Source organism: Megalobrama amblycephala, linkage group LG15 (assembly GCF_018812025.1).
Source record: "Megalobrama amblycephala isolate DHTTF-2021 linkage group LG15, ASM1881202v1, whole genome shotgun sequence".
Taxonomy (NCBI): Eukaryota; Metazoa; Chordata; class Actinopteri; order Cypriniformes; family Xenocyprididae; genus Megalobrama; species Megalobrama amblycephala.
In genome coordinates, this window is record NC_063058.1 from 33,828,637 (window position 1) to 33,852,596 (window position 23,960).

A 23,960-nucleotide genomic window follows, 5' to 3' on the forward strand; every position below is an offset into this window, starting at 1 on the left:
GAACAGTTTGTCTATGGGTTCACAAGTTTTATTAAAGGTGCCCTAGATTATGTTTTTAAAAGATGTAATATAAGTCTAAGGTGTCCCCTGAATGTGTCTGTGAAGTTTCAGCTCAAAATACCCCATAGATTTTTTATTATTAATTTTTTTAACTGCCTATTTTGGGGCATCATTATAAACGTGCCGATTTTATGCTGCGCGGCCCCTTTAAATCCCGTGGTCCACGCCCACAGAGCTCGCGCTTGCCTTGAACAGTGCCTTAACAAAGTTTACACAGCTAATATAACCCTCAAAATGGATCTTTACAAAGTGTTTGTCATGCATGCGTCGGATTATGTGAGTATTGTATACTGTTATATTGTTTACTTCTGATTCTGAATGAGTTTGATAGTGCTCCGTGGCTAAAGCTAACATCACACACTGTTGGAGAGATTTATAAAGAATGAAGTTGTGTTTATGAATTATACAGACTGCAAGTGTTTAAAAATGAAAATAGTGACGGCTCTTGTCTCCATGAATACAGTAAGAAACGATGGTAACTTTAACCACATTTAACAGTACATTAGCAACATGCTAACGAAATATTTAGAAAGACAGTTTACAAATATCACTAAAAATATCATGTTATCATGAATCATGTCAGTTATTATCGCTCCATCTGCCATTTTTCGCTATTGTTCTTGCTTGCTTACCTAGTCTGATGATTCAGCTGTGCACAGATCCAGACGTTAATACTGGCTGCCCTTGTGTAATGCCTTTTATAATGTTGGAAACGTGGGCTGGCATATGCAAATATTGGGGGCGTACATATTAATGATCCCGACTGTTACGTAACAGTCGGTGTTATGTTGAGATTCGCCTGTTCTTCGGAGGTCTTTTAAACAAATGAGATTTATATAAGAAGGAGGAAACAATGGAGTTTGAGACTCACTGTATGTCATTTCCATGTACTGAACTCTTGTTATTCAACTATGCCAAGGTAAATTCAATTTTTCTTTCTATGGCACCTTTAAACATGACAGCAATGAAATATTTGTGTATTCATTATAAATGTTTTCATGATTCATGAATTCTAGTGTTTCTTTTGTTCTCCAGTGTTAAATATGTTACAGAAACTAATCCCATTCTGCACTTATATAATTGGCTAAATACATTTTACCCACAATATATAACATGACACCATTGTAATTTGCATAATCGTTTGCATACAAAAATTAGCATAAAATCGCCAACAGTAATTGATAACGGAACAATTCTAATTGCATTTTTTAAAACCCCATACTGTTTATTGTTTAATAGTTTATCCCCGCCCACAGTTAAATACCATTGGTCCACAATGCTGCATATTAAAACTCGGTCCTCAGTACATTCTGATTAGTATTTAGTATTTTGCTCTCAATGAGGACTGAAAAATGACCTGACACTGATTTACAGGAGGGTGCATTGGACTGACAGCTGAGACGCTTCAGATTGTCCACATATCAACAGTTTTGATCTCACAATTCAAATATGTTAATCTAAGTAATGCAGTTAGAGTCGTCTGAAAAACTACAAGCTACTGAGATAAAACAGCAAACTATATTCAACTTAAAGGTGCCGTAGAACGTCTTTTTAAAAGATGTAATATACGTCTAAGGTGTCCCCTGAATGTGTCTGTGAAGTTTCAGCTCAAAATACCCCATAGATTTTTTTTTATTCATTTTTTTAACTGCCTATTTTGGGGCATCATTAAATATGCGCCGATTCAGGCTGCGTCCCCTTTAAATTCTCGTGTTGAGATTTACACAAGAAGGAGGAAACAATGGTGTTTGAGACTCACTGTATGTCATTTCCATGTACTGAACTCTTGTTATTCAACTATGCCAAGGTAAATTCAATTTTTAATTCTAGGGCACCTTCAAAGTCAGCATGAAAAGGAAGTTGCTTTTTATTCCCTATCATGACATATATAAGTGTTAAACTGCTTCTCAAACAAGAACAAATGTAGGGCAGGGCTTGATTTTGTCCATGGGGAATTGATTGGATGGTTGCGGTTTGCTATTGGTCGATTTTATGTGAGTGACAGGTTGCCCCGCCCTCGTCATCAGAGAAGGGAAGTCGCTGCAAGAGGGAGAGGAAAATATTTTGATGATTACGAGGCACATGAATTTAAAATGGATAAATCATTTATAATAAACACAACAATATTCCATAAAAAGTGTCAATTTGATTTCATGGTGACTTCAAGGGGAGAGAACAGTAAAACAACACCTTGTGATGCACTGATGCATATTAAATCATATCTGCTGATATAGATGATCCCGAGCTAAAGAATCGTGGCTCCAGTAGCCCCATTAGCTGCAGAGCTGGACGCGTGCAGAGCCGCTTGGCTGCGTTTCGTGAGGAGAAACTGCTGACTGAGATTGTGTGCCAGAAGCCAAACGCTGGTGTGTGCCAGAGTTTTGTCTCTCTTTCTTTTTTTTCCTCCTTCCTTTCCTTTCTCTGCCGTAACCCCGAGTGTATCTCTCTCTCTTCCTGCCTCCCTCACTCGCTCTCGTTCTCTCGTTTCAGCACGTGTTGGACTGAAAGTTTCTGGAGATGTCAGTCCGCTTCAGACTCGGATTTGATCCACATGCAAAAAGGAAAAACTGTAATATACTGGTATATTTATAACTGTACGAACTACTGTAGCTCAAACTGCTCAAGAAGTTAATGCTGGTTCTGATAGAAAGGTGTCAAAAAAAGCTGCAGACCAGTCAGGGTGCCCATGCTGACCCCTGTCCACCGCCGAAAGAGCCAACAGTGAAGCATCAGAACTGATTGAATGAATCCACAGCATTAATTGTGTGGCAGGAACATGCATACAGTCCCAAGCTCTCTTTTCTTAACTGGGATTGAATCGAGTCTCCAAAAACGAGATAAAAGAAGTTCCAGAGGGCAGATGGATTATTAATGAATTAGAACCGGTGATTTCTAGTAAGTGTCCTTTTTTTATCTCACAGGAAGAGGAAGTGGCCGTAGCCCCTCTGAGGCATAAATAATCATGCAATCAGCAACAAAGCTTTTCAAAGAGCCTAAAATGCAGGGTGTGTTTGACAGCCGTTGGGGTTTATACCCGGCAGCAATTACCACATTACACACACAGTAACAGAAGCCAAATTATGCAATAACATGCAATCTATCCGGCTGACAGTACACGATAGTCAACATAAACAATGACGATAAACGTGGTATGTCACCTCAAGCTCATATGACAGTCAATTATAAAGAATGAAACGTTGGCCCAGTTCACACAGATGGAGAAAAAAGGAAACGAGGGAGGAAGAAAGTGAGAAAAGGAGTGGATAAAGTTACAAAGAGGCAGACGCAGGGTTTACAGTTCATGCTCTGATACGACTGCGGCCTGGACGTGTTCAAGAACGAAGCTGTTTATTGTGCTTCTTTTGATCCTTAAAATGAACGAAAATCAACATAAGAGGCTTAGTTCACCTCATTCATCCACGTCATGTCACTCTTTTGACAAACACTCAAGGAGATGTTTAGCACAATGTTACCGCTGCTCTTTTTCAAACTATGTCAGCATACGGTGAGCTGAGACTGTCATGGTCGAAGAAGCACCATAAGAGTGTATTAAAAGTAGTGATTTGTGACTAATATTCAAAGTCTTCTGAAAATCTTGTGATAGATTTGTGTGAAATATATATATATATATATATATATATATATATATATATATATATATATATATATATATATATATATATAGGGAACTTGGTAAATAAACACAAATAAATAAATGTAATTAAATATATATATATTTTATATATATATATATATATATATATATATAAAATTTCTAAATATAATGTAAATGTTTTTATACCATTTTGTAACAAAAATGTATGAGTAATAAAAAGTAATAAAATTTATTTAATAAATAGACTTTGTTAATGTTTATTAAATTAAATACATTTAAAATGTTTCTAAACAAGTACATTTGCTTATAATGATGCCATATGATTAAAAAAAAATAAAAAAATTAAATATATATAAATATAATATATATGTATAGGAGCCATATGATTTAAAACAAAAAAAAATATTTAAAAAATTAAAAAAATAAATATATATATATAGGAGCCATATGATTTAAATTTTTTTTAAAAAATTAAATATAAAATAAATAAACAAATAAATAAATAAATAAATAAATATATATATATATAGGAGCCATATGATTTATACATTTTTTTAAAAAAATTAAAAAATTACATATATATAAATATAAAATATATATTTAAAATTTTTAATTAATTTTTGGTTTTGGCCCAAAATGTTCATTTCAGTGCATATAATCATATGTTCCAGAAAAGAAAATATACTATATATGTTATATGGACTATTTTTTATAAGGTTTTTGGTGATTTTTGTCCTTTTTTCATTGCTACTGTACAGAAAAATCGCTTTGTGAATATTCTACTAAACTACTAAACATTTTACGGAAGGAAAATTACAGGTTTAGAAATACATGAGGGTGAGTGAACATTCATTTTTTGGGTGAACTATCCCTTTAAATTGTCTTCTGATTCATACTCCGAGTTAATAATAGCACATGAGATCACCACGGACCGAGGGACGGGACGGGACGGGACGGGATGGTGGCGCCCAGTTCAGCTTGGTTTAGCTCTTTGATTCGGCCCCTGCTGTGGCACCTTGACCTCCAGAGGTCAAACTACAATCTCTCCATTCAGACGAGTAGGATTATAAAACTAGTCCCCCTCTCTGAGAAGTTATTCTTTCAGCTTTTGTCCCTGTAAACTAACCACTCTTTGCAAAGTGGGGGCAAAGACGTCAAAAACGCCTCCTCCTCCTCCTAATTACTTCTTTCTCTTGCGATCGGAGCTTTTGTTCGGCTAAAGCCCGGTGGGTCACCCGGCCCGCTCGATGCGTTCCCTGAAGAGAAACCAACAGTGTGTTTCAAGGACACGCAGTCAGGGAATGCAAGACACCTGAGAATAGTGTGTGTGTGTGTGTGTGTGTGAAGTGCTTGTTACTGGAAGACTAATGTGTTTTCAGTGTGTGTGAGACACGAGGAAAAGCCAGAGGAAACAGGGAAAGGGAGGACGGCCTGGCGCGGATCGCTCTTGGCAGCGGAGAGAAGAAAAACGAGGTAAGGAAAGAGAAAGAGAAGCAGAAGTGTTGACATCGAGAGGTTCTCCTCCCTCAGGAGCTGAACGTGTGAGGAGCTCACACACACACACACACACACACACACGGGCATCCATCCATCTTTGTCACACCGTCTCCGAACAGAAAATTAACAAAGAAAAAACACATGAAAGTTTGTGTCAGGACTGAGCAAGAGCAAGAACTGACTCCACTTCATGAGTGTGAATTGAAAATGAACTGCTCCGACGGAATGTTGAGCTGGAATTGGAATTCAGGAATGACAGGAAGAGGAATAATAAACACGGCATTTATTGAATGGATTAAACAATACTGCCAAAAATATTTGGAAAAAATGTCCATATATAAAACAAATAATTTATTGTAAATGGTAAAATATTATACATTTATTATACTTTAATAAATAAAAATATATTTATTGTAAATAAAAGTATTCAGTGTCCCACAATGGTCCATAAAATAAAAGTGAACTTATTATAAATGTATAAATGACAAATGATTAATATTAGGAACTTAATATATGCTAGGGTGTTGCTATGCGGCTGCTAGGGTACTCAGGGTGGTTGCTAAGGTGTTGCTATGCAGTTGCTAGGATACTCAGGGTGGTTGTTCTGAAGATGAACGAAGGTCTTACAGGTGTGGAACAACACGAGGGTGAGTAATTAATTACAGAAATTTTCATTTTTGGGTGAACTAACCCTTTAAGCTTGACGCTGACTAGCCACTGATCATGGCCTATAGAGGGCGCAACAGAATAAGAAATCTTTGAAGTCCAAATTTACGCAGATAACAGATAAAACGACAAATAAATGCGTACTCCGAGAGCGCTCCACAAGATATGTTTGATTATAAATGCACGTTTTAAACAGCTTATTGTACAGGTAAGTTAATCACAGTTCTAAACTAATGCGCTGCTGCATTGCAACACAGACAGTAGCGCGCACACAGAAACATTCAGGAGCGCAGAAATGTATTGTCAACACTGTTCTGTGATTTATCAATAAAATAGCTTAGAAACTGAAAAGTTCTAGCATATATTTCTTAACTAAAACGCACAGATTCACTATTAGAGACGCTGCCAGATAGAATTAATTCACACACAATATTCTGGGTGGTTGCTAAGGTGTTGCTATGCAGTTGCTAGGATACTCTGGGTGGTTGCTAGGGTGTTTCTGTGTGGTTGCTAAGGTATTCAGGGTGGTTGCTACGTGTTACTATGCAGTTGCTAAGGTACTTGGGGTGGTTGCTAGGGTGTTTCTATGTGGTTGCTGAGGTATTCAGGGTGGTTGCTATGGTGTTACTATGCAGTTGCTAAGGTACTTTGAGTGGTTGCTAGGGTGTTTCTATGTGGTTGCTAAGGTATTCAGGGTGGTTGCTACGGTGTTACTATGCAGTTGCTAAGGTACTTGGGGTGGTTGCTAGGGTGTTGCTATGCGGTTGCTACGGTATTCTGGGTGGTTGCTAGGGTGTTGCTATGCTATGTGATAGATTCAGATAGATTTAGTTTGATAGATAGATAAAGCAATTTTGTAGCAAATATTGAGTTCTAAATTCCATTTTTAAATTACACGGCTTCTAGATTGAATGTCAGTATTCCAGAATGACATTTTGAATTTATAAACTCTGAGGAACTCGGTGTTCTAGAATGAAGTTCAGAGTTCATACCATGTGAGACATGTTGGGATATTTTAAGCTGATCTGGGCACAGCTGCTCCAGAGCCACAGAAGCATTCGCAGGGTAATATTTCTGAAGACTGAGGTCATTGCGTTTACCAGCCCGTGATGATATAGCGTTCAGTAAGAGCTCATGGTTATTATTCACTTATGTTTTGTTTTTACAGATCGGGTGACTGGGCAGAGAGAGTTCACGGCCGAAAGCAGAGAAGAGGGAAAAAAAGAGAAAGATGATCTCCGTGTTTTTCACGGGCAACAAGAATAAATTCAAGCGAACGACCTCTTTAGGATCCTCCACGACCCCAGCCGGGAGACGCCGGAGTCTGTGCATTACGCTCTGAACCTGCGACCTCGGGCTGTATTTAACTAACGGCCGCTTATCTGAGTGTGTGCAAACGTAAATCTTGCACTTTTTCCATCCCAAAACAGATAAAGGAAGACCAGTATCTTTTCTCGTCTGAGATCTACAGCAGTTCTCTTAAAACAGATGTGAATTATGACTGATATGAGCTCTCTCTCATCTGAGACAGCACAGGATCTGATTCATACATGAATATGAATGCACAAGTGATGCTTTAACGCAGGCAGAATGATGTTTTTGTATGTTCTCAATGGCATACTAACATACTACGTTTACATGTATGCATTTAGCAGACGCTAAAGTGACCTGCATAAAAAACAGAGGCATTATAGAGTGCAGAATGCAAGAAAATAGTATGGAGGAGAGAGAGCAAGTGTGTGTGTGAATAGGAAAAAATCTGGAATGTTTTCCTCCAAAACCTTCATTTAATTCTGGAGTGAACTAATCCTTTAAATTACAGTAAATATTCTGTGTGTAAACAGAGAGAGAGAGAGACACGGGGCAGCCGAGATGCTCTAATAGAGTCATTAAACTCCTCAAGCAGATGACAAGACCTGATGGAGGAGTGAGAGAAGAGGAGGAGGAGGAGGAGAACAGTGCTCTCACAGGTCAGAGGAGGTGAGTGGAGGAGTGAGACTCTCATTCGCTCTGAGTTAATCAGGTGAAATGAGTAAATCTGCACTGCTCAGAATTTACAACTGACTCCCTTTTCGTGAGTGGAAATGTGAGCTGAATTGGCCACAGAATTATGTATTCATGTTAAAATTATAAATAAAAATAGATATATAGATTATAAATAGATTATATATAATAAATTATTCACACACTGATTCATGTATCTGATTCAGAACAAGCAGAAATCTGTGAGAAATCTGCGAGCTGTTACAATAGCCTAGTGGGCAGCACTGTCGTATGCCATAGCTGTTCGAGTCTCAGCTCCAGGTTCTCTCATCACATAAATGTCGACTGTAGTAAATCTGAAGTTGTTCAACCCCTAGTGTGCACAGACACAAGCACATTGACAACAGCTGCTTTACTGTAAATGTGCCAAAAACTGAAAGCTGAATGTGTTTTACAACCGTTCAGGCCAGCGATCTAATGTGACATAACCAAGGTTCTGGAATGAAAAATGCTCAAAGAGTTCTTAAGTAAAACACCTCAAGGTGTCAGAGTTCGGAAACGGAATTCAAGGATTTTAACAAAAGAAGCAAAGGATTCTAGAACAAAACTTGCAGTATACTAGAATAAAATCACAGTCCTGCACTGAAGCTCTGGTGCTAGAATGGAACTCTGGATTCTAGTTATGGAACAAATATGAGAGTTCTAAATGTTCTAGAATAGAGTTCTGCAGCATTATGAATGCTGTGCAAGTGACAACCTGTGAACAGATTCTGTAAGCTACTGTTTGTTACACATTTACCAGAGCTGAGGAGATGTTTTAACACACACACACACACACACTCCCTTCTGAAGACTTCAGCCAAGACAAACTAACATCAATGTAATTTTCCCATAAATGATTAAATGCTTGTTCCTGGAAGCTCCAGGTGCCGTCACACCCCAGGCCTGCCGCTTCACCTCCGGAACGCTCCGCTGGATGAATTTATATCACTCATTCATGAACTGGATTTCACACTGCTTTTTGTTTGATTACTGTTTGATGAGGGAGGTGATTTTTCTGCTCATGCAAGGTTATTTATAATCGGCAATTGAAGAAAAGGCTGTTTATTTGTTTATCTTGTTTTAGAGATAAAATTACTTTTGATAATTTTTTCAGAAAACAAAGCTCAAGTAAATGCATCTTGATTTTAGAATGTTTAGATATTTGTACTGGAAAACAAGACAAAAATACTGAGTAAGAAAATCATTGTCCTCTACCATCTGATCACGGACAGGTTTCAGAGATTGACTGAACGTGAAAGCCGCAGAGGTTCATGAACAGCGCGGGTTCACACGGGCCGCCGCTCAAACTGAACCCAGCGACGGAGCCCTCTGGAGAGTCTGCCATGACCGTCTGCTGTCCTTCTAAATGAAGTCATTTTGAAGCGCTGCTGCGGCTCAGGAAGCGCCTACGGTCTGTGTATCATCTGCGGGGGACGGAGGCGACGAGAGGAGCCAACAGGATATTAAACAGGCCGATGTCTATCGCAGGGGGCACCGGACCAAACTCATCTGGAATACTCTGCAGTCTGACCAGCACATGTCCGCACATCTTCACTTAGAACTTTTGAGATTTTGGAGACATTTCAAAACTCGTTATGAATTTAAATTTCGGCCCTAAACATGCTTTAAAATTTTGTGATAATGCAATGACATTTATACTACTTTTAAGAGTGAGAAATAATTTCTGGGGTCAGATTAGAGCTGCACGATTAATCGTTAAAAGATAGCAATCTCGATTCAAACACCCGTGCGATCGTATTCCTAAATTACAATGATTCAGCTCTGTCTAATAAACCTTTGACAAGTACGATCACAGCGAACATTCAGATTGTAGAACTGGAAAAAAAGTTTATAGTTCAGATATAAACACTGATGTCTAGAGTAGCGATTAAAATAGAATAAATCACCTTTAGAAAATAAACTGACGCTTCAAATAAAGATTGTATTGCATCATTACACCAGTAGGTGGCGACCAGAAACTGTTAATCATTCATTCAAGAGATGATTCAAAAATCATGATTCATCCAGTAATGAAACAATTGTAGTCTTTATGAGTGAGTCATCGAATCATTCATTCAATAGATTCGTTCAAAAGCGCTGATTCATCCAGTAACTAAACAAGTGAAGTCTTTATGAGCGAGTCATTGAATCATTCGTTCAAGAGATTCGCCCAAAAGCGCTGATTCATCCAGTAACTAAACAAGTGAGGTCTTTATGAGTGAGTCATTGAATTATTCATTTAATAGATTAATTCAAAAGCGCTGATTCATCCAGTAACTAAATAAGTGAAGTCTTTATGAGTGAGTCATTGAATCATTCATTCAATAGATTCGTTCAAAAGCGCTGATTCATCCAGTAACTAAACAAGTGAGGTCTTTATGAGTGAGTCATTGAATTATTCATTTAATAGATTAATTCAAAAGGCTGATTCATCCAGTAACTAAATAAGTGAAGTCTTTATGAGTGAGTCATTGAATCATTCATTAAATAGATTCATTCAAACACGCTGATTCATCCAGTAACTAAACAAGTGAGGTCTTTATGAGTGAGTCATTGAATGATTCATTCAATAGATTCATTCAAACACGCTGATTCATCCAGTAACTAAACAAGTGAGGTCTTTATGAGTGAGTCATTGAATTATTCATTTAATAGATTAATTCAAAAGCGCTGATTCATCCAGTATCTAAACAAGTGAAGTCTTTATGAGTGATTCATTGAATCATTCATTCAATAGATTCGTTCAAAAGCGCTGATTCATCCAGTAACTAAACAAGTGAGGTCTTTATGAGTGAGTCATTGAATTATTCATTTAATAGATTAATTCAAAAGCGCTGATCATCAGTATCTAAACAAGTGAAGTCTTTATAGTGATTCATTGAATCATTCATTCAAAGATTCGTTCAAAAGCGCTGATTCATCCAGTAACTAAACAAGTGAGTCTTTATGAGTGAGTCATTGAATCATTCATTAAATAGATTCATTTTATACACGCTGATTCATTCAGTAACTAAACAAGTGAGGTCTTTATGAGCAAGTCATTCAATCATTCGTTCAATAGATTCGTCCAAAAGCGCTGATTCATCCAGTAACTAAACAAGTGAGGTCTTTAGTGAGTCATTGAATCATTCATTCAATAGATTCATTGACGCTGATTCATCCATAACTAAACAAGTGAAGTCTTTATGAGTGAGTCATTGAATCATTCATCAATAATTTGTTCAAAAGCGCTGATTCATCCAGTAACTAAATAAGTGAAGTCTTTATGAGTCATTGAATCATTCATTAAATAGATTCATCAAACACGCTGATTCATCCAGTAACTAAACAAGTGAGGTCTTTATGAGTGAGTCATTGAATCATTCATTCAATAGATTCATTCGAACACGCTGATTCATCCAGTAACTAAACAAGTGAAGCTTTATGAGTGAGTCATGAATCATCATTCAATAGATTTGTCAAAAGCGCTGATTCTCCAGTAACTAAATAAGTGAAGTCTTTATGAGTGAGTCATTGAATCATTCATTAAATAGATTCATTCAAACACGCTGATTCATCCAGTAACTAAACAAGTGAAGTCTTTATGAGTGAGTCATTGAATCATTCATTAAATAGATTCATTCAAACACGCTGATTCATCCAGTAACTAAACAAGTGAGGTCTTTATGAGTGAGTCATTGAATTATTCATTTAATGATTAATTCAAAAGCGCTGATCATCCAGTTCTAAAAAAGTGAAGTCTTTTGAGTGATATTGAATCATTCATTCAATAGATTCGTTCAAAAGCGCTGATTCATCCAGTAACTAAACAAGTGAGGCTTTATGATGAGTCATTGAATTATCATTTAATAGATTAATTCAAAAGCGCTGTATCTAAACAAGTGAAGTCTTTATGAGTGATTCATTGAATCATTCATTCAATAGATTCGTTCAAAAGCGCTGATTCATCCAGTAACTAAACAAGTGAGGTCTTTATGAGTGAGTCATTGAATCATTCATTAAATAGATTCATTTTATACACGCTGATTCATTCAGTAACTAAACAAGTGAGGTCTTTATGAGCAACTCATTCAATCATTCGTTCAATAGATTCGTCCAAAAGCGCTGATTCATCCAGTAACTAAACAAGTGAGGTCTTTATGAGTGAGTCATTGAATCATTCATTCAATAGATTCATTCGAACACGCTGATTCATCCAGTAACTAAACAAGTGAAGTCTTTATGAGTGAGTCATTGAATCATTCATTCAATAGATTTGTTCAAAAGCGCTGATTCATCCAGTAACTAAACAAGTGAAGTCTTTATGAGTGAGTCATTGAATCATTCATTCAATAGATTCATTTTATACACGCTGATTCATTCAGTAACTAAACAAGTGAGGTCTTTATGAGCAAGTCATTCAATCATTCGTTCAATAGATTCGTCCAAAAGCGCTGATTCATCCAGTAACTAAACAAGTGAGGTCTTTATGAGTGAGTCATTGAATCATTCATTCAATAGATTCATTCGAACACGCTGATTCATCCAGTAACTAAACAAGTGAAGTCTTTATGAGTGAGTCATTGAATCATTCATTCAATAGATTTGTTCAAAAGCGCTGATTCATTCAGTAACTAAACAAGTGAGGTCTTTATGAGTGAGTCATTGAATCATTCATTCAGTAGATTCGTTCAAAAGCGCTGATTCATCCAGTAACTAAACAAGTGAGGTCTTTATGAGTGAGTCATTGAATCATTCATTCAATAGATTCGTTCAAAAGCGCTGATTCATCCAGTAACTAAACAAGTGAAGTCTTTATGAGTGAGTCATTGAATCATTCATTCATTAGATTTGTTCAAAAATGCTGATTCATCCAGTAACTAAACAAGTGAGGTCTTTATGAGTGAGTCATTGAATCATTCATTCAATAGATTCGTTCAAAAGCGCTGATTCATCCAGTAATTAAACAAGTGAGGTCTTTATGAGTGAGTCATTGAATCACTCATTCAATAGATTCATTCAAACATGCTGATTCATCCAGTAATTGAACAAGTGAAGTCTTTATGAGTGAGTCATTGAATCATTCATTCAATAGATTCGTTCAAAAGCGCTGATTCATCCAGTAACTAAACAAGTGAAGTCTTTATGAGCGAGTCATTGAATCATTTGTTCAAGAGATTCGTCCAAAAGCGCTGATTCATCCAGTAACTAAAGAAGTGAAGCCTTTTTGAGTGAGTCATTGAATGATTCATTCAATAGATTCATTCAAACACGCTGATTCATCCAGTAACTAAACAAGTGAAGTCTTTATGAGTGAGTCATTGAATCATTCATTCAAACTGATTTAAAAAAAAAACATTTTAACATTTTGTCAAAACCGCTAGTAAATGACGTTATTTTAATTTTGTTTCAATTCATCCAGAATCGTGCAGCTCTAGGTCACATTATAGACATAAACATAAGTTTGTACACATGAAACAAAAGCTGTAGTCTTCTAATTTGTACAAAACCACTTTTAAAAATTTGAGGTCTGTTTTTTTAAAGGATGCATTAATTTGCATTAAAAAATTAATTTGCATTAAAAAATGCATTAAAAAAAAGTGACAGTAAAGACATTTATAACATTACAAAATATTTATGTTACAAACAAAAGCTGTTCTTTTGAACTTTCAATTCATCAAAGAATCCTGAAAAAATGTGAAGAAAAAAAAATCAGCTTTGATCACAGGAATAAATTACATTTTAAATCATATTCAAATACAAAACACTTATTTTAAATTGTAATAATATTTCACAATATTACTGTTTTTACTGTATTTTTAATCAAATAAATCCAGTCTTGGAGAGACAACATTAAACATTAAGCATTAAAAATCTTACCGAAACATTAGTAGTGTAAATATTCAATGCAAATATCATTAACTAAACCAACACACGTGTCGGCACGTCGCTGGCATGCAACAGGTCTGCTTTCCTTTCCCAGTTACCTCGTTTTCCATTTTATTGTGAGTATTGCAATATTCAGCACACCATAAAAGATTTTAACAGCCTATGTTTATCACCAGGCCCTCATAACCCATAACGCACCGCATGCATTATGAGCACACGTCACATTTTAGCATTTGCAGTACCTGCTCTATATTCAGAAAAAAGGATTTGGTTTGTCTTTAACTCGACTGGAAGCTTTCTAAGTAAACCCAATGCAGATATTGCGCAAATAACCGGTGGTTCATTCCAGTTCAAACCTGTAATCAGGCTGTACAAGAAGAGACGAGCTTCACTCCAGAAGCTTTTAAGTCTATCTCGGTGACCTTTGGACGCAACGAGAGCGCAGATTTAATCTCATAATCATCAGCTTTAATGTTTAAATGTAAGCCATGTGTGCTGCTCGATAAGACCACGCGGCATGCTGTTCGCCGGATCAAAAAGATCCACAGCCCTGGAATAACGTCTCCAAATCAAAGATAAAACGCCATTTCCTGGCTTTATGCCACCGTCAGACTTGCATTACCTTAGTGAGCGCTGATGGTGATGGAGAAAAATATGCAGCGAACAGACCCACGGCCAGAGACCTTCCTGTCCGAGTTTAAAACGCTTGATAGAATAACAATGCAATGTTTCAGCTCTAATTCATTGAGCCATGAATCCGAAAAGCCTGTCAAAACATCTCTGAGCCACACCAAACCAACAACCGGAGGTCTCGTGGAGGAGAAACTCTTCCCTCTTCACTTACTCACTTGCTCTTCTTTATAAAATCATTATGAATTGTGCACTACGTTGTGAAGTCATCTGTGCGAGGAACGGGCTGAAATATTTGTCACTATTCACTTGTATAATATTATACAATGGAATTGTGTTAAACTGAATACTCAGTAATTGTGTAGTAAATTATAGGGCTTATTTTATTATATCAATGTCATTTTAGTTTACCGTACGGTACGGATGTCACGGTTCGGTTCATACAGTCAGACGATGAATACAGTCAGTCAGAGGCGATTCGCACACCAATCCAGAAGGGGGCGCACGTCGCATCTGTGATTGGCCGTTGTGTTCACGAGCTCAACAGATACGTCTGCTATATTGCATACTATATTTGCTAATGCATTCATTGTCAGAATATTGGAAACACGCCTCTAAACTACCGACCAAGTTGCTGAAACTACCAATGGCAGAAAGTCGTTATCGTCCCTGAGCCACACACACTCCAAAGCAACATAAACCGTGGATTTCTATGCTTTAGAAATTCCCTCGATATGGGAATATGGGGATCCCGATCCTCCTCAGATGCTGGTTTCCATCTGGTTTTGAGCGGATCGCAGCTCTAAACACACACATGCACACTGACTGTGGGAAGTTTCCTTCACACACACACACACACACACACACAGATATGTTGGTGTGTTACAGATACAGACACCAGTAGGCTTGTTTTGATAAGAGATTTGACTAAAGCAACAATCCACGGCAGCGTCCCGTAAAAACCACCCACAGAGGGAAGAGCACATACACCTGCTGGAACATCCTTCCCATATGACAGTCTATGGATGTGCTCTGATGGAGAAGTCCACAGTCATGACATAGCACATTTTATGGTTTATTTTAGTATATAATTTACATTACTTTATTATTATTATAAACTAACTCTTAATTATAATGTCAATATATATATATATATATATTATATTATACATTATATTATATATATTATATTATATTATACATATATATATATATATATATATATATATATATAATACATAATATTATACATTGTTATTTTTATACATTATTATACACACACACACACACACACACACATATATATATATATATATATATATATGTATACCTTGGTCTGTTTAAATACTCGATTCTGATTGGCTGGAAGGTATGCAGTAAAACCGTTTAATGCACAGGTAGTTCCAGTCAGTTTGATTACAGTTCGAAATTAATCCGCTACTATAAACATTGGTAACCATAGTAACCAACACAGTTACGCTTGCAAACTGAGTGAGAGACATAAATGAAAGTGTTTATTTAGGTAGGCTAAACGGATGATTTTTGCATATAGTTTCATTTGTATGGTGAATATGGCAATTTTGAGAAATGGGTCCAGGCACAAGACGAAATAGAAGGCGGGTGGTTCTTCGCCTCTACATTGTGCATTAAAATCCTTTAATGCATGGCTAGCCGTGGATTATCCCTTGTATATATATATATATATATATATATATATATATATATATATATATATATGTAAGGGATAATATATATATATATATATATATATATATATATATATATATATATATATATATATATATATATATATATATATATGTAAACGGCATTTAAAAAAAAACAAAAAAAACATTGAGTTTCCGCCAAAATCAGTATTGTATCTGGTCGGTATTGAAAAGTCATTTATTAATTTTGCGCAAAATGCGATTTCCGTCGTGTTATTCTGTCATGTTTTCTCCCTTTCTTTCCAAAACGCGACAAACGCCAGTCTCCCTTCTCTGCAGAACGCGATATATCCGCTCAACCAATCACAGCGCTCCATTCCACGCGCTGTAAACAGTAATGGCGGCGCTCTGAATACACCCGGCATCCTCGTTTTCCTTATCTGCTTTGTACTTTGTGATCAACAAAAAGAGAAAAATGGAATCATTTTGACGGCATTGGTGAACCTGTGGTGGTTTCTGCGGTGGGAAAGAAACGCAAGTCATCGAAATGTAATCATTTACGTGAGGAGATTCAGAAGATGAGGCACTCGGTCAAGCTGTTGCTTGTTTCACGACAGCATCAAACTTCTGTCACGGCTCCCCAAAACTGAATCATGAACCGTTTTTAAAAGCCGTTTTTAATGCCATGTAGTCGGCAAATGTGTTTATTTTAACCGTGCGGTGGCGCCAGATACTCTTTAATCGGTAAACAGACATAATTCATTTATAACATTAACAAGATAACTCTTTGAATTCATTTTGGGAGCGACGACTGGATGTATTTTTAGTAAAACGCCTGTATAGTATTGACAAAGTTCAGACGCTGTCATATATGTGGATCAAACTTACTTTGTTGTGTATTTTCAATATGAAAAATAACTTTTATATTAATGGATTAATTGCATTTTGAAAAAAAAAAGAAAAAAAAAAAACGTGTCATGGATTTATTGCATTTTGGGGAAAAAAATAATCAATTTTTATAATAAACCTTTTAAAATCAAAATGTAGATTTGAATTTTTAATGTTTTTATAACCAAAAGATGCTATGTGAAAGTTTGAAACAGAAAATAGTGGTTTTCATCTTGCCGCTTTCTTGGTAAAGAAAGTCATTTTCATTTTTACTCAAAATAATCAAAATTGAGTTATTGCATTTTTGAACCAAACTCTTTATATATATATATATATATATATATATATATATATATATATATATATATAATTTTATATAATTTATTAAATTTTTTAATTTTATTATATAAGTTTTGCTATTAATAATGAGTAAAATGTGTTTATATATATATATATATATATATATATATATATATATACAATTATATTTATATATTATTTATAATTATATTTATTTTAATATTTATATTTAATAGTAAAATTGTTTTTCTTCAAGTAATAAATATTTTAATATTATTACTAAATATTTAATATTTAAGTCTGCTAGATCGTTGTTTAAGATAGTAAAGGGGTATTTTTCATTTAAATAATATTATTTTTAATATTTAATAATAATGTTGTCATTATTTCCCCACTCTCATCATGGTTTACATTTTTTTGTTTTTGTTTGTTTTTTTTTTGTTTCTGTGAATCAAAATATTTTATTTTTATGATTACAAAGAAAGAAACCATTTGTGCAATACACAGAATAAAGAGATTTTTGAGTAATACAGCTCATAAGATTAAAATTTTATTTAATTATTTAAAATTTATTATTATTTATTTTTATTTATTTATTATTTTTATTAAAAAATTTGAGTTGATTGAAATTAAAAATGTAAGTTAATACAATGAAGGCGATTGGTTTAATCAACAGAAACTCAAAATATTATGTTATCTGAACTACATTAATTATCCAAGTTAATTTGACAAAAGTAAAAATGTTGTGATAAATCATGAAAATAATTTTTTACAGTGCACACACACACACACATATTATATTATATACATACAGACTTTATTGTGACTGTGTTTTACAGTTTTTGTGTGTGTGTGTGAATTATGTCTTGAGGGTGATCAAACTGAATGCATCTTCAGATTACAGCAATGCTCAGAATGAGTTTGTGTTGCGTTATGAATTGCAGTTTGACACATTTCACAACAACATGACATCTGCCCAGGGTTTCAGGCCTGAAACAGACCAGCGCCCCACACGACGCCTGAGAGCGTAAGCGCCGGCGCTCTGGTCCAGTCCGATGGTTTTGTTGGTAGAGCCGTGGCATCCCGAGTCAACAGGGTCCGGGTCACCGGCTGGTTTAAATAGCGCCGTTTAATCCCGCTGCCTTTGTTTAGCTTGAACGGCATGTGAACGGAAGTTTTCTGCTTGAGTCAGTGCTGGGAAATACCCCTAAATGTGTGAAAACCATCTGCGGATGAGGGCCTTCCGGCAGATATGGTCGACACGTGTGAATTTGACAAGGAGGCAAGAAACCCATCGTGCGACGCTTTTCAAAAATTTATGAGCTTCATGACTCAAAAACATCTTTCATTCTGTGTTTTGCATGAATGGTTTTATTGTTTGCTCATCAAACTCACATTTCATGGAAATAAGTAAATATAAAAAAATAAATAAAAATAGGTACAGAATGATGCAAAGGTGAATAAATGGCAACAATACTATTAGTATTATTATTAAATGTTAAAACTAATAATAAATATTTATTATTTCAATTAAAAATATTTCTTTACTATACTGAAAAAATCTAGATCAAACATTAAATATATTATTAAATATTATTAATTAATTAAATAAAAAATATTCCTTTACTACGATGAACAGAAATCCACTTTAATGCAAATTAAATATTAATTTATTTATTAAATATTTATTGCATATTATAAATATATAATTATTAAATATAATAATAAATAAATTAAAACCAATTAATTTACTTTAATCATTTAATAAGCCTTTAATCCAGTAGACTTTAGTGCAAATTAGATATTAAATATGATAATATCACATATAATATCAAATGTTATGTAAGTTATTTGAATAAAAATGATTTTTTATTATTAATTATCCTGAAAAAAAAAATCCAGCCAACTTAAGTTCAAATTAAATATTAAATATAATATTATTTTTAAATATATCATAATAAATATAATTTCAATAAAGAAATATTTCTTTACTATCCTGAACAATTTAAATATAGTTAAATATAATTATAAGTATTTATACATTTATTATTATTATTATTGAACATTAAGTATAATAGTAAATATTATTTATTAAACAATTCCTTTACTATCTTGAGCAAAAATCCAGCTGATTTTAATGCAAATTAAGTCTTAAATATAATATTAAACATTATACAGTAACATATTTTATTATTAAATTCATTATTATCATTGCTATTGTTGTTGTTGTATATTAAATATAACAGTAATTATTATTTATTACAATTCCTTTACTACCAAAAATCCAGCAGCTGTAAATAAATATTTATTTTAAAAAAAATATTTATTTAAAGTTATTTAAATAACAATATTAATGATCTATCCTGAACAAATAATAGTAAATATATTATTATTAAATAATAAATATAACAAATAAATACCATTTAAATAAAACAAATAGCAGACTTCAGTACAAAAATTAAATATTAATGTTAAATTATTTGAAATACTTTTCTTTTTCCATCCAAAACAAAAATTAAATGTTAAATATAATATTAAATATTGTATATTCACTGTTATTATTATTGTTCTTGTTGAATATTAAATATAATAGTAAATAATATTTATTACTTTAAAAAAATCCTTTACTATCCTGAAAAAAAAATCCAGCAAACTGAAAATAACTTTAAATAACAATATTCATTAGCGATCCGAAACACAAAAACAGTTGATTTTAAATAATAAATTAAAATTAACTAATAAATATAACAATAAAAACCATTTAAATAAAACAAATAGCAGACTTCAGTACAAAAATTAAATATTAATGTTAAATTATTAAATATAATATTAAAAATTATTTGAAATACTTTTCTTTTTCCATCCTAAACAAAAATTAAATGTTAAATATAATATTTATTGTAATACTGTTATTATTATTGTTCTTGTTGAATATTAAATATAATAGTAAATAATATTTATACTTAAAAAAATCCAGCAGACTGAAAATAACTTTAATAACAATATTCATTAGCGATCCGAAACAAAAAAAACTTAGCTTTAGACAGTAATTAAATATAAATGTAAAATCTTATTAAAAATGATTAAATATAAATTGAAAAAATTATTATTTGTCCTGTATATATCCTGAACAAAAAAAATAAATGTTAAATATAATATTAAATATTATACATTTATTGCTATTATTATTATTGTTGTTGTTGGATATTAAATGCAATATTAAATAAGATTTATTACTTAAAAAAATTCCTTTACTATCCCGCAGACTTAATTCTCTGGAAAACTAAGAGCCCCTTTTTTTTGTTTAGGATAGGACTCTCTCTCTCTCTCTCTCTCTCTCTCTCTCTCTCGAGCAACTCAATCCTGCGGCTGAAATAAAGCCCCTCTGTAAAGTGCAGCTCTGCACCTCTCAGTGTCAGGCCACGGCCCGCATGTATAATGGCTCCTGCACACATGTGACAGAGCTCTTTCTATAGGCCACCGGCCATATGGTGGCCAGGACTGGATGTGCCAATTGACGCTGTCTGTCTATGGGTCCTTCAGGCCCAGCTAATATACATACACGGCAGGGTGAGAGCTAGTGTTACATCCCTCCTTCTCTATTCATTCATTCACTCTCTCATTCATTCATGGCGGGGGGGCAGGCCCTTTATCACCAAGAGTTAACCTCTCGTTCCCTGCGAGCACACAATGGGGCCTCTGCTGAGGATAGAGGAGCCGAGCCGCCTGGAGTCTGGGACGCAGACGTGTTCGGGAAGCGGTTTAACCCTTACTGGGAATGAATGGGTCGGGATCCTGCTAACCAGATGGCGGAGAGCGTAAATGGTGGCCGGTCAACGCGTCGACGGCGTTTCGGGGCCCGACGTCAACGCGGCATGAAGAATGAAGGTGACGGGTGTGCAGATGCACCTGTCTGTACGTATATCTGATGAACTCGTCAAACCTGAGCCTGTGAGGACTGAACCGCAGCAGATATATCTGCACATAAGTGAACTGCATTAGGAAAAATCTGACAAAATATGTAAAAAAAAAAAAAAAAAAAAAAAAAAAAAAAAAAAAATATATATATATATATATATATATATATATATATATATATATATATATTGCAGCTAACTTAAAAAATATATAAAAAATATATTAAAAAAATATAAACTAAAAAATATCTTCACATTATGAAACACGAGTTAAAAACAAGACTTATAAAAGTAAAATAATATAAAAAAACACAATATTAAAAATAAGTTTAATATACATAATATTTAACAAATATAAATATGTTAATAATATAATAATATTTTTACATTATTATATGTACTATTAAATTATTATTATTAAAAATAAATTAATTTATTTGTAATTATATATATATATATATATATATATATATAGCTGCTAACTGCATAAAAATCTGAAAAAATAATATAATGAATAATAATACAATATTATACGTTTATTTATTAGTTTATTAATTAACAAATATACATATTTGAATAATATAATAATATAATTACATTATTATTAAATAAGTTTATAACAAATATTTAACAATTATAAATATTTAATTACTATAACTATATTGTTATTAGAAAAAAAACCTGTCAAAATTTCTTCAAAAAACTTCTTCACATTATGAAACATGAGTTAAGAATTAAAGAAATTTAAAACAAAAAATAATATAATGAATAATAATACTATAAATATGTTTATAAGAAAATAAATATTTATATAATATAATAACATTACTATATGTAATATTAAATCCTTATTCTTTATTTAAATTATTACATTTCTCTAAACATCTTCACATTATGAAACATTATGATGTACTATTAAATTATTATTATTAAAATAAATTAATTTATTTGTAATATATATATATATATATATATATATATAAATCTGAAAAAAATAATATAATGAATAATAATTCAATACGTTTATTTATTGGTTTATTATTTAACAAATATACATATTTGAATAATATAATAATATAATTACATTATTATTAGAAGAAATCTGCCACATTATGAAACATGAGTAAAAAATAAAACATTTTAAACAGTAAATAATATAAAAATTAATATAAAGTTTCTAACAAATATTTAACAAATATAAATATTTAAATAATATAATTATATTGTTATTAGAAAAAAACCTGTCAAAATTTCTTCAAAAAACTTGAAACATGAGTTAAAAATAAATCATTTTAAACAGTAAATAATATAATAAGCAAGTTTATAATATAAATATAAGAAAATAAATATTTTAATAATATTACTATATGTAATATTAAATCCTTATTCTTTATTTTTATTTTAAATTTCTCTAAACATCTATAGATTATGAAACACAAGTTAAAAATAAAAACAGTAAATAATATAATAAATTACAATATAAATAGAATAAATATTTAACAAATATACATATTTAAATTATATAACTACATTATATAAAAAACCTGTCAAAATTTCTTTATAAAACATGAGTTAAAAAAAAAAAAAATTATTTATTTATATTATAAATAAGTTTAAATATTTAAACAATATAATAATATATTCTTATTCATTTTTATTTATTATTATGAGCCCTTTGAGTTAAAAACAAGATATATATTTATATATATAAAATAATCTCAAAACATTATAATATAATATAATATTAAAAAAGTGACAAACTCGTGGTGTGAAAAACATTAATTTTATGCATGTCAACATTTTACCAGATAAACAGCTGACCTCAGAACCCAAACGCCCCGCGGCTCATGAATAAGGTCAGCTGACAGCCCCGCCGGGCTCCGGCCTCTTTTGTGCGGGAGCTGTTTGCACTGGTCCGGCCCGATCCGGTGCTGTTTGCTCAGACACACAGAAGAGGTGAGGAGTCTCTCCGTTTGTTTAACTCCAGCCATTCAGCTCTCAGGACTTTGACAAATAGAGAGCGTTAAACACGGCGAGCGGGGCCTCAGTTTGGCCAGCGTCGCTCGGCCGGGACGCTCGGATACGCCGGCGACGGACGCTCGCGGCCCGTGGGAAGATCGGCAGTGGGAATTACTGAAAATAACCGTCTGAAAGGGAAGTAATTTGATTGAACTCACAACAGACGGAGCCTGAGAATTATTATTTTAAATCCCACTAGGTGGACGAGGCCATTCATCAATCTGAGCGTAAACAAATTAAGCACATCTCGTCCAATCAGAGCACGGCATCTCCCCGAGCGAAAATTAGCCATTGTGTGAAACAATGCGCACATAAACAGGGCAGTGACTCCGGCTTCAGCGGGTAACCTCCTACTTTACATCAGTGATGGTGATTTGTATAAGCAGCACTTCGCCGCCTCCAGCCATTCATATTCAAATCAAACTGAGACACACAAGAGCAGGTCAGAAACATCACCGCCAGTGTGTGAGAAACACCACACACACACACACACACACACACCTTACACAACATGAAGTGAATCTGAGAAGTGTTTGACTGTGTGAACGAAAACTTGACTGGGGAATATTTCAATATTTTACAACCTTTTTGTGCATTTTTTTATGATTTATGTATTTACTCTGAATTTTGTGAATCTTGTGAAGTGCAAGAAGCAAAATGTAATTTAAAAAAATCAAGATGTTTATGTGCATGTGAAGTGTTTGTTGTAATTATGTCAGTCTTTAAAAAAGCAAAGGAAATACCAACAAAAAATTTTTTCAACACTCGTAAATGTTGTTTATTGACAATTGTGAAAATTATTATATT

At 33.4% G+C, this 23,960-nt stretch overlaps 1 protein-coding gene and 1 long non-coding RNA gene across 3 annotated transcripts in view; one reads left to right on the plus strand and one right to left on the minus strand.

The window, feature by feature from the left end:
- Positions 1-23,960, minus strand: part of kcnq1.2 (potassium voltage-gated channel, KQT-like subfamily, member 1.2) — a 186,458-nt gene that overhangs the window by 65,916 nt on the left and 96,582 nt on the right. The gene's annotated exons all lie outside the window — the stretch shown is intronic.
- Positions 4,302-9,831, plus strand: LOC125246932. The gene is made up of 3 exons (XR_007179992.1): positions 4,302-5,149; positions 7,008-7,819; positions 9,097-9,831. It is a non-coding gene; the product is annotated as an uncharacterized LOC125246932 (long non-coding RNA).